A 12,365-nucleotide genomic window follows, 5' to 3' on the forward strand; every position below is an offset into this window, starting at 1 on the left:
GGATTCAGGGTGACTGTTAAATGCAAGGTTTGGCATGATCAAGAGCCTTCTTTGGAATCTTTTGGGTAGACTGAAGACAGGAAGCACATTTCACTAGCTTTCCTTAAGTTTTTGGAGGAGAGGAACACCAGGCAAGCATTCTCCACATGTGGGGCAAATATGTAGATGTTGCTCACTGAGAAAATAAAACACAACAAATCCCAGAATCCAGTATGATCACCATAGCAATGTAAACCCTTTCTATGAAAGGAATATTTCAACAAAGTAGTCACGAAGCAAGGGCGATGTTTTCCTCTGAATGCCTGTTCTCACCCTCACATGCAATTATGCAGGCATAGGCCAATGATAGGCAGGAAATTTGTTGATGAGTGCACAGCTCTTTCCAAAAAAGCTGTGATTAGGTGTGGGGCAAATCAGCAGGTAGGGTCAAGCTACTCATCATAAGCCTGTATTGAACTAGATTCACCTGGAGGGAGACTTGTTTAAAAGGTATTTTCAGAGTACCTACAAAATTGCCTCATTTATGTTTTTTTCTCTCTTATTTCATTGATGTATTGAATTACATCAACTGACTTTAAAATGTTAAGCCAATCTTCCATTTTTGGGATAATCCCCCTTGGTCAGTTTTATTTATTGTTGCATTCAATTTATTAATATTTTGTCTATGTTTATGTATGTATGTTCATAAGGGATATTGGCCTGGAGTTTTATTTTCTTGTAATGTTTTTGGTTTCAGTATCACTGTATTGTTGGTCTCATAAAATGAATGTTTTCCCACCTCTGTTTTCTGAAACAATTTGTGTAAGCTTGGTATTATTTTTTCCTTGAATATTTAATAGAAATCAGGGAAACCTCTCTCCTGTTCGGAGTTTCTCTTATGGGAATATTGTTTACACTTGACTTTATTGAGAATTTACACCCTTAAATTGTACCCATTTTAAGCATACCATCCAATGAATGTTGATAAATGTATATACCCGTGTAACCACAACTACAATCAATTCTGTCATCCTTATAAGTTCCCCTATGCTCTGGTCCAAGCAATATACATTACCCTGGTCCTAGGCTACCACTGATCTGCTTATGTCACTGTGGATTAGACTTGCATTTTCTAGAATTTCATTTATATGAAATCATATGGTATGGTTATTGTGGTTCATCATACTGTTTTTAAGACTTATCCATGTTGTTGTAGGTATTAGTACTTAGTTACTTTTTATTGCTAAGTGTGGACATACTACAATCTGTGTATTTATTACCTATTAATTGACCATTGGGCTGACTTCAGATTTTAGCTATTAATAAAGCTACTATGAATATATATGTACAAGCCTTTGTGTGGACATATGTTTTTATTTCTCTAGTGTAAATAGGAATGGAACTGTTGGGTTGTATGGTAAATATACATTTAACTTTGTAAGAAATTGCCAAACTGTTTCTAAAGTGGCTGTACTATTTTATATTCCCATCCACAATATATGAGAGCCACAGTTTCTCAACACCTTCTCCAACACTCAGTATTCTCACTTTTAAAAATTGTAGTCATTCTAGTGGGTGTGCAGTAGTAAATTATTGTGGCTTCAGTTTGCATTTCTCTGATGACTTATGATATCGTACATCTTTTTGTGTGTTTGTTGGCTGTGCATCCTATTTTGTGAAGATCTCTTCAAACCCTTTGGCCATTTTTAATTGGGCAGTTTGTTTTTTTATTCATGAGGTTTAAGAGTTCCACATATATTCTGAATACAAGTCGTTTGTCTGATACATGTTGTGAATACTTGCTTTTTTGGGGTATCGGTTATTATAAGTTGTATTTTTCAAGGACTTTCTCCATTTCATCTAGGTTTTCAAATTTACCAGCATAAAATTATTCATAATGTCTTTTTTTTTTTTTTTTTTTGAGACAGCATCTTACTCTGTCACCAGGCTGGAGTGCAGTGGCGTGATCTCAGTTCACCACAACCTCTGCCTCCTGGGTTCAAGCAATTCTCCTACCTCAGCCTCCCAAGTAGCTGGGATTACAGGAACATGCCACCACACCTGGCTAATTTTTGTATTTTTAGTAGAGATGGGGTTTCTCCATGTTGGCCAGGCTGGTCTCAAACTCCTGGCCTCAAGTGATCCGCCTGCCTCAGCCTCCCAAAGTGCTGGGATTACAGGCATGAGCCACCACGCCTGGCCTCATAATGTCATTTTATTATCCTTTTAATGTCTGTGGGATCTGTGGTGGTAACTCTTCTTCACTCCTGTTATTAGTGATATGTGTTCTTTATCCCTTGATCAATCTAGCTAAGGGTTTGTTGGGTTTTTTGATGCTTTCAACAAAGTATCTTTTTATTTTGTTTATTGTTTTCATTATCTGTCTCTTTTCTCCTTTGTTAATTTCTGCTCTTTGTTATTTCTTTACTTTTATGGATTATGAGCTTATTTGCCCTTTTCTCTCCAGTTTTTGAAGGTGGAAGCTTAGGTTAATGATTTCAGATCTTTTTCCTTTGGATGAGGTATAAGCTTCCCTATGAGCACTGCCTTGGCTGCATCCCAGAAATTTTCATATGCAGTATTGTATTTTCCTTGTCATTTAATTCAAAATATGTTTTCATTCTCTTCATGATTTTATCCTTGATCCCAAATTATTTATGTTTGTTTAATTTCCTTTTATATGGTGTTGTGAAGATTATACAAAAGAAACTTGAACTCCCGTTGGCATTTGATTCAGTGCTAGATAGCTTTAAGTCTTAGTTCCTGCCTGTGTTTATTGCCTCCTGCAGTACCCTGATAAAGCTCACTCACCCTCAGGTCTCATAAGCACATGTGCCCTCTTGGTGCCTCTTTGAAATTTCATGCTAGGTGGAACCTCTTTTAAATCTCATGGTAGCAGGACGACTTTCTTTTTATAAACCATTGCACATTTGCTATTCACTCTGTCTGTATTCTGGACTTTGTCCCAGAGAGAGCCATCCTCTCCACCACTCACTTTGGGACTTCTACTCCTATGTGAGTAATTCATATTTATTTGATCATACCACAGAATTACTGTCATGTTGACATCCAAGCATAAAATTGGAATGTCTCTATGCCATGTGGAATTGCTATAACAAGCTTTATGAGTTCTATTTTAATGTCTTTGTGGTCAGAGAATACACTCTGTATGATTTCCATCCTTTTACATTTATCGAAACTTGTTCTGTGGCCCAACATAGAGTTTGTAGTGGTGAATGTACCATGTGAACTTGAAAAAAATAAAGAGCATTCTAAAGTAATTGGGAATATTCTCTACAAATGTCAATTAGGTCAATTTGGTAAATAGTGTTGTTCAAGTATTTTATATCTTAACTTCTCTTCTGTCTATATGTTCTATTAATTCCTGAGAAAGGCTGAGATCTCCAACTGTAATTGTGAATTTCTCTAATTCTTTTAGTTCCATTAATATTTGCTTCATATATCTTGAAGCTCTGTTATCAGGTGCAAATACATTCAGTTTTGCTGTGTCTAGATGAACTGATTATTTTATCATTATGGAACGTCCTTTCAGCAGGATGAATTCTCGAATGACCCACAAAATGTCCTTCGTCTCTAGGGTACATGAACTGAATAATCTCCAGGACTTTCAATATGATGGAGTTTATTTCCAGGATTAAGTTATGTTATATGGGCACTAGTGATCTTAAGACTGAAATAATTGGCCAGGCACAGTGGCTCATGCCTGTAATCCCAGCACTTTGGGAGGCCGAGGTGGGCGGATCATGAGGTCAGGAGATTGAGACCATCCTGGCTAATATGGTGAAACCCCATCTCTACTAAAAATACAAACAAATTAGCTGGGCATGGTTGTGTGCGCCTGTAATCCCAGCTACTCAGGAGGCTGAGGCAGGAGAACGGTGTGAACCCGGGAGGTGGAGCTTGCAGTGAGCTGAGATCGTGCCACTGCACTCCAGCCTGGGCAACAGAGTGAGACTCCATCTCGAAAAAAAAAAAATTGAAATAATTATCTGTGTAGGTCTGTCCTAAGTATATGAAAGCAGAGAGTTTTCTGCAGCTGGTCACAGAACAAGAGTCAAAAATTTGGAGCTTGAGGATTCAATGCCCTGTTGATGGCTTGAAGATGGAAGGGACCACATGTGGAGGACTGTTGGTAGCCTCTAGGAACTGAGAGCTACTCCTCCTTGACAGCCAGCAAAGAAATGAACTACTTGGCTGGGTGCAGTGGCTCATGCCTGTAATCCCAGCACTTTGGCAGGCTGAGGCAGGCAGATTGCATTAGCCCAGGAGTTTGAGACCAACCTGAGCAACATGGCAAATCCCCGTCTCTACTAAAAGTACAAAAAATTAGCCAGGGATGGTGGCACATGCCTGTAGTTGGAGCTACTCAAGAGGCTGAGGCAGGAGAATCACCTGAGCCCAGGAAGTCGAGACTGCAGTGAGCCATGATTGCATCCCTGTACTCCAGCCTGAGCAACGGGATTGAGACCCTGTTCAAAAAAAAAAAAAAGAGAGAGAGAGAGGAACCCAGTCATACTACCACAAGGAATTGAATTCTTTCAAGAACAAGAGTTAATTTGGAAGCAGATGTTCCCCCAGAACTTCCAGGTGAGAATTCAACCTGGCTGATACATGCCACACTGGACTTGCAATATACAAAACTACAAATTAATACATGGGATTGTTTTAAGCTGCTAGGCTTTGGTAATTTGTTATGCAGCAATAGAAAATTGATACAATCCTTCTTTATCTCTGTCAATACTCCTTATTCTGAAGTATACTTAATTTGATATATAGTCACCCTAGATTTCTTATAATTACTTTTCACATGTTATTTCTCTTTCCATCTTTTTATTTTAGTCTCTTTCTGTCTATGTCAAGTGTGTTTCTTGTAGCCATCACAGAGTTGGGTCTGGTATTTTTATTCACTGTGATAATTTCTGCCTTATAATTGAATATTTTTATTTCTTTATATTTAATTACATATATGGTTTAGCTTATGTCTACCACTTTGCTATTACTTTTCTATTTGTTCATCTTATTTTTTTCTTTTTCTCCTTTTTCACTCTCTTTTGTTTTAATTGCTTATTTTTTAGTGTTTCATTTTATTTCCTCTATTGCATTACTAGCTATGGCTCTTTGATGTTTCTGTGGCTGTTCTATGTATAATAATATCCATCTTTACCTTATTATACCATGATATAAATCATATTCTATCCCATTAAGTGTGCCACTGTATCTGTCTATATTCCCCTCCTGACCTTTGTGCTCTTGCCATTTTCCTTCTACATATTAAATCCCACAATGCGTTGTTATTATTGGTATTTAAACAATTATACTTCAAAGGGATTACAAAAATGAGAAAAATTTATTTATTTTAACCCACATATTTACCATTTCTGATTTGTGTGTGTAGGGGGGTGGAGATCTAAGTTTCCTTTCTTCAAGAAGGAATAATTTTCCTTCAGGTATCATTTTCCTTCAGACTGAAAAATTTCATTAACATTTCTTATAGTATAATAGTGCCAGACACAAATGATTTCAGTTTTGTGTTTATCTGAAAGTCTTTTTTTTTTTTTTTTTCCCAAGACAGCGTCTTGCTTTGTCATGCAGGCTGGAGTGCAGTAGCATGAATATGGCTCACTGCAGCCTCCACCTCCCGGGCTCAAGCAATCCTCTTCCCCCAAGCAACTGGGACTATAAGCGCATACCACCATGCCTGGCTAACTTTTTGGGGGTATTTTTGGTAGAAACGGGGTTTCACCATGTTGCCTAGGCTGGCCTTGAACTCGTGAGCTCAAGTGATCTGCCCGCATTGGCCTCTCAAAGTGCTGGGGTTACAGGTGTGAGCCACTGCACCCATCCTGAAAATGTCTTCATATTACCTTTATTTTTAAAAAATACAGGTTTAATTTTGAAATAAATTTAGATTTACAGAAAAGTTGCAAAGATAACAGAATTCTCATAAGTCCTTCATCATTTTCTCTATTTTTTATTTATTTATTTTTTGAGATGGAGTCTCGCTCTGTTGCCCAGGCTGGAGTGCAGTGGAGCCATCTCCACTAACTGCAACCTCTGCCTCCCGGGTTCAAGTGATTCTCCCACCTCAGCCTCTTGAGTAGCTGGGATTACAGTCACTCGCCACTGTGCCCAGCTAATTTTTGTATTTTTAGTAGAGACAGGGTTTCTCCATATTGGCCAGGCTGCTCTTGAACTCCTGACCTCAGGTGATCTGTCCGCCTTGGCTTCCCAAAGTGCTGGGACTACTAGGTGTGAGCCACCATGCCCAGCATATTCCCTATTATTAACATCTTACATTACCATGGGACATTTGTCAAAACTAAGAAACCTACATTGGTACATTTCTATTAACTGAACTTCAGATTTTATTTGGGTTTCAGCAGTTTTTCCATTAATGTTTTCTTTCTGTTCCCAGATCCTATCCAGGGTACCACATTGCTTTTTTTTTTTTTTTAAATCATGTATCCTTAGTCTTCTTTGATGTATGATACTGTCCCAGTCTTTGCATGACCTTGACAGTTTTGAAGGGTTCTGGTCAGGTATTTTATAAAACATTCTTCAATTTGAGTTTTTTTGATGTTGTTCTCATGATTAGATTAGGGGTATGGGGTTTTGGAAGGAAGGCCACAGAGGTAAAATGCCCTTCTCATCACATCATATAAGGAGGTACATCATGGCTGTATGACATCACTAGTGACATTAACCTTGACCATTTGGTTAAAGTAGGATTTGCCAGGTTTCTTCATGGTATAGTTAATATTTCTCTCTTTCCACACTTTATTCTTTAGAAGTGAGTCACTAAGTAAAGGAAGAAGGAATTAAATTCTACCTGATAGAGTGGAGAGTATCTACCTATATTATTTGGTTCTTATGTAAAGATTTGTCTCCTCGCTTTGATTTATTTACTTATGAAATTGTTTATTCAATCACTTATTTATATCAGTAGGGACTCATGTATATTTACTTTGTAATTTGGATTATAATCCAATAATGTTATTTATTTTGTTGCTCAAATTGTCCTAGATTTTGGCAGAACCCAAAATCTGGGCACTGGTTTTCTTCATTACTACCAGGATGTCATTGCTTAGTTCCTCTCAGCAGACAGAGCTAGGTAATATATGTAAGTATACTAACCCAAAGACTGTTTCTCCATGTAAGTGTGTGTGTATAGTACACACACACACACACACACACACATACATTCATACTGATGCCTCTGACTCCAATTCAGTCCCACAGAGCTCATTCTAGCCCACCTTTCTTGCTTTTCTGTCACTTTCCTCCCCAACAGTGGGAACCTGGCTCCCACCATTCACCCTTCACCTACTTAATTGCCCATCTCCCATATACATGTAAAGCAATTTCAGAATTGTTCACCTATACTCCAATGAGAAGCAAATTTACCAACTAGAATACAGTGTTGATATACAGTTTCTTTTGCCTTTAGCCTTAAAGCTTCCACTTAAAATGCACTTTCCAAAGTTACTTAGTTCAGTTCCTTTTCTTCCACACCCTTAAGTGTGGTTATAATTTTATTACAAAATAAAGTTAGATTTATTTGTCATAGTTTACATTCCATCCTGGGATTTCCCCTGACATCCTGCTTGATCTATATCAATAATTACTGTCATTATTACTGTAGCATTATAGTAATAGTATATCTTGAAATCAGGTAATGTTCTTTTTCAGAATTATTTGGCAATTCTAATTCCTTTGCCTTTCCATGTGAATTTTAGAATAAGCTTGGAAATGTCTACAAAAAAGTTGGTGGGGGCTGGGTGTGGTGGCTCATTCCTGTAATGTCAGCACTTTGGGAGAATCAGGTGGGCAGATCACTTGAGGTCAGGAGTTTGAGACAAGCCTTGCCAACGTGGTGAAATCCTGTCTCTACTAAAAATACAAAAAGTTATCCAGGCATGGTGGTGTGCACCTGTAATCCCAGCTACTTGGGAAGCTGAGGCAGGAAAATTGCTTGTACTTGGGAGGCAGAGGTTGCAGTAAGCCTAGATCATGCCACTGCATCCAGCCTGGGTGATAGATTGTCTCAAAAAAAAAAAAAAGTTGGCTGGGATTTTGATTGGTATTGCATTAAATCTATAGACCATATTTGGTAGAATTGACATCTTAACAAAATATGAGTTTTCCAGTCTACAAGCATGATATATCTTTCCATTTGTTTAGATCTTTTATTGCTTTCTTCAGTGTTTTTTTTAGATTTCCAAGTACAGATCTTGGACATATTTTGTTAGATTTATACCTGTCTTTTTTTCTTTTGCAGTGTGAGAGGTGCTATTGGAAAGGGCATTTTGTTGTTGTTTTCGTTTCTTTGTTTCAGGTTGCAGTTGGTCATCGCTTGTATATAGGAATACAATCGACTTTTGTATGTTAACCTGGTATCCTGCAACCTTGCTAAACTCATTGATTACTTCCAAGATATTTGTTAGTGTAGATTCTTTGGGATTTTCTACATAAACCATCATATTGCATGTGATTAAAGAAGGTTACATTTATTTATTCTAATCTACATACCTTTTATTTATTTTTCTTACCTGATTGCACTACTAGGATCTCCAGTATAATGTTTACTTGGAATCGTAAAGAGGACATTGTTGCCTTTCTCTGGACCTTAGAGGAAAAGCATTCAATCTCTCACCATTAATTATGATGTTAGTAATAGGGTTTTTTTTTTTGTAGATACCATTTATTAGGTTAAAGAAGTTCTCTTCTATTTCTAGCTTTGCCAAAAATTTTGACCATGAATTGATGTTAAATTTTATCGGAAGCTTTTTTCTGTATCTACTGAATTGGTCATATAATTTTTCTCACTTTAGTCTATTAATATGGTTAATTACATTGATTGATGTTTGAATATTGATGTAGACTTATATTCCTAATATGAACCCCACTTGGTCATATGTATTGTCCGTTTTATGTATTGATGAATTAAATGTGCTAATATTTGGTGAAGGATTTTTTTGTCTATGAGTTATATTAGTCTGTAGTTTTCTGTTGTCTGATTTTTGTATTTAGGGTAGTGCTGACCTCATAAAATAAGTCAGGAAGTGGTCTGTCCTTTTCTATTTTGTGCAAGAGAATGTGTAGAGAATGCGTTGTTTTTTCCTTAAATATTCAGTAGAATTCACAGTAAAAACATCTTGCCATGAGTTTTTTGAGAAAGTTTTTAACTACAAATTTAATTTATTTAATAAATACAGCATTATCAGAACTATTCTTATCTATTCCTTCTGTAGTTTGTATTTTTTAAGGAATTGGTTCATTTTATCAAAGCTTTTGAATTTGGGGGCATAGAGTTGTTTGTAACATTGCCTTAGTATCCTTTTTAATATTTGTCAGATCTCTCTCCTTTTATTTCTAATACTGGCAATTTGTATCTTCTCCCTTCTCATTTAGTCATGCTAATCTTTGGTTTTTAACAGAGAGGGCAGCATTTAGGGAGCCACAAACTTGCCTAGAAAATTATATAGGGACACAGTTGACTCAAGCATTGGTCTAAGAACATCAGCAGGTTTTTGATTGTCAATGAAAAATTGGATTTTGTAGTATCAGGAAGCCCAGCCTGTTGATCCTGCTGTGGACTCATATATCCAGATGGAAGGTGAATTTATGTTCAAGCATAATTCCTTAGCAACTTGAGATACTTTAGTTGCACCAATATTTGTGTATTTTTAGACATTAGATTGGAATGATCTCATGATAAGATATTAACTAATGGTCCAAGGTCCTGGAACTTTTTTTTCTTTTTTTTTTTTTTTTTAGGGTATTGCTGTTGCCCAGGCTGGAGTACAATGGCATGATCATAGATCACTGCAGCCTTGAACTGCTGGGCCCAAGTGATCTTCCCACCTCAGCCTCCCAAGTAGCTGGGATTACAGGAGTAAGCCACTGCAGGCATTTCAAGAGCTCATTCTTTTCAGATGGCTAAAAGCTGGTTCTTTGGGAATATCAATAAAGTTGATAATATGTAGTATACTAATCAGGAAGAAAAGAGAGAAGGCGCAAACTACTAATATCAGGAATAAATATTATAGGAGATATAATGGGGATATCACCACAGTACCTATAGGCATTAAAAAGATAATACTATTTATGAAAAAAATACATGCCAATAAATTTTGACAATGTTACAAACCACCATCTCACTCAAGAAGAAATAGCTTACCTGAATTGTCCTATATGTATTAAAGTAATTGGATTTATAGACTAAAAACCCTCTTCCCCCATAACATTAACTAGCCAACAAAACAAACCCCTCCAGGGCAAGATAACTTCACTGATACATTCCACCAAAATTTAAGGGAGTAATAATACCAATGCTATAAATAATACCAATACATTTTTATGAAAAATGGAAGAGGAAGAAACATTTCCCAACTTATCTTTTTAGGTCAGCATTACCTTGATACTAGTATTGGACAAAGGCATTATAAGAAAGAAAACTATATTCCAATATATTTCATGAACATAGACACAATCTTAACAAAAGTTTAACAAATCAAACCCAAATCATAATACATCATCATACCTAGTTGTCTAGCAATAGATGAATGGATAAACAAAACATAGTTTCACAGCTTGCCAGGAGTTAAAAAAGAAAAGGAAGAAAAGAAAACATGGTAATATATACACAGTGGAATATTATTCAGCCATAAAGAGAATGAAATCCTGTCACTCGTGGCAACACGGATGCAACTGGAGGACGTTATGTTAAGTGAAATAGGCCAGACACAGAAAATTAAACACCACACGTTCTCACTCGTATGTGGAAGCTAAAAAACAGTTGATCTCATAGAAGTGAAAAGTAGGACAGGGGATATTAGAGGCTAGGAAGGGCAGGTGGAAGGAGGGAATAGGAAGAAATTTGTTAAAGAATACAAAATTATAGCTAGATAGAAAGAGTAAATTCCAGTGTTGTATTCCACTGTAGGTGACCATAGTTAACAATAATATGTAGTTTTTATCCCTCCCTTCCTCCCTCCCTCCCTCCCTCCCTTCCTTCCTTCCTTCCTTCCTTCCTTCCCTTTTTCTTAGAGATAGGGTCTCACTTTGTCATCCAGGCTGGAATGCATGCTGTGATCATAGCTCACTGCAGCCTCAAACTCCTGGGCTCAAACAATCCTCCCACCTCAGCTTTCCAAACAGTTAGGACTACAGGTACATGCCATCATACCTGGCTAATTAAAAAAAATTTTTTTTTTTTTTTTTTGTAAAAAGAGGGGTCTCACTATGTTGCTCAGGCTAGTCTCAAACTCCTGGTGTCAAGCCATTCTCTTGCATCGGCCTCCCAAAGCACTAGGATTACAGGCATGGACCACTGCGCCTGGCCTATTATGTAGTATTAAATGCTAAGAGGAGGATATTGAATGTTCCCAACATTAAGAAATGATAAATGTTTGAGATGATGCATATGCTAATTACCCTGATTGGATCACTATACATTATATGCATTGAAACATCACTACATACCCCATGAATATGTAAAGTTATTAAATGTCAATTAAAACTAAAAATAAATAAAAAGTATATCATCAGTATTTACCTAAGAGAAATATGTCCACACAAAGCTTTGTACACAAATGTTCATAATAGCTTTATTTATAGCAATCCAAAATGGAAGCAACCCAAATGTCTTCCTGTAAGTCACTAGGTAAATGAAGAAATAAGTAGTTGATGACTACATAGTTGATTCCATATAAGGAATACTACTCAGCAGTAACAAATAATAAACTATCTATACACACAGCAACATGATGGATCTCAAAATCATGTTGAGTCAAAGAGGCCAATCAAAACAGAATACATACTGCATGGTTCCATTTATATAAAATTCTAGAAAAGGAAAACTAACCTATAGTGATAGAAATTAGATCAATGATTACCTGGGGATGTGGGAAGCAAATAACAGATTGTGAAAAAGGAAGACAGATGGATTACAGAGGATCATGAAGAAATTTGCGGAGTGGGTAATGGCTTTGTTTATTATCTTGATTATTGTGATGATTTCAGGGGTATACACATATGTCAAAATTCATGAAATTACACACTTTAAATATCTGTGGTTTATTGTACAACAGTTATAGCTCAATAAAGCTGTTAAAAACTCACCAGAAATGAAAAATGTAGAGAGGGCTGAGGACAGCTTTAAGTGGATGTTGGTCTCTGGCAGTCATTTATCTCTGCCTCCCCCACTTGCCTTGTTCTCATTTTTGGATTTCCTGTGCCTCTATTCTTCCTCATTTTGGCTGTGCATGTTCACTTTTATTTCCTATTGCTGTGTCAACAGTTTGTGGGGTTAGAACTTGGAGAGGGTACTGGGTCTCTTTACTCTTTTCTTAAGCCCCTATTTT

This window comes from Pan paniscus, chromosome 6, assembly GCF_029289425.2.
Source record: "Pan paniscus chromosome 6, NHGRI_mPanPan1-v2.0_pri, whole genome shotgun sequence".
NCBI lineage: Eukaryota > Metazoa > Chordata > Mammalia > Primates > Hominidae > Pan > Pan paniscus.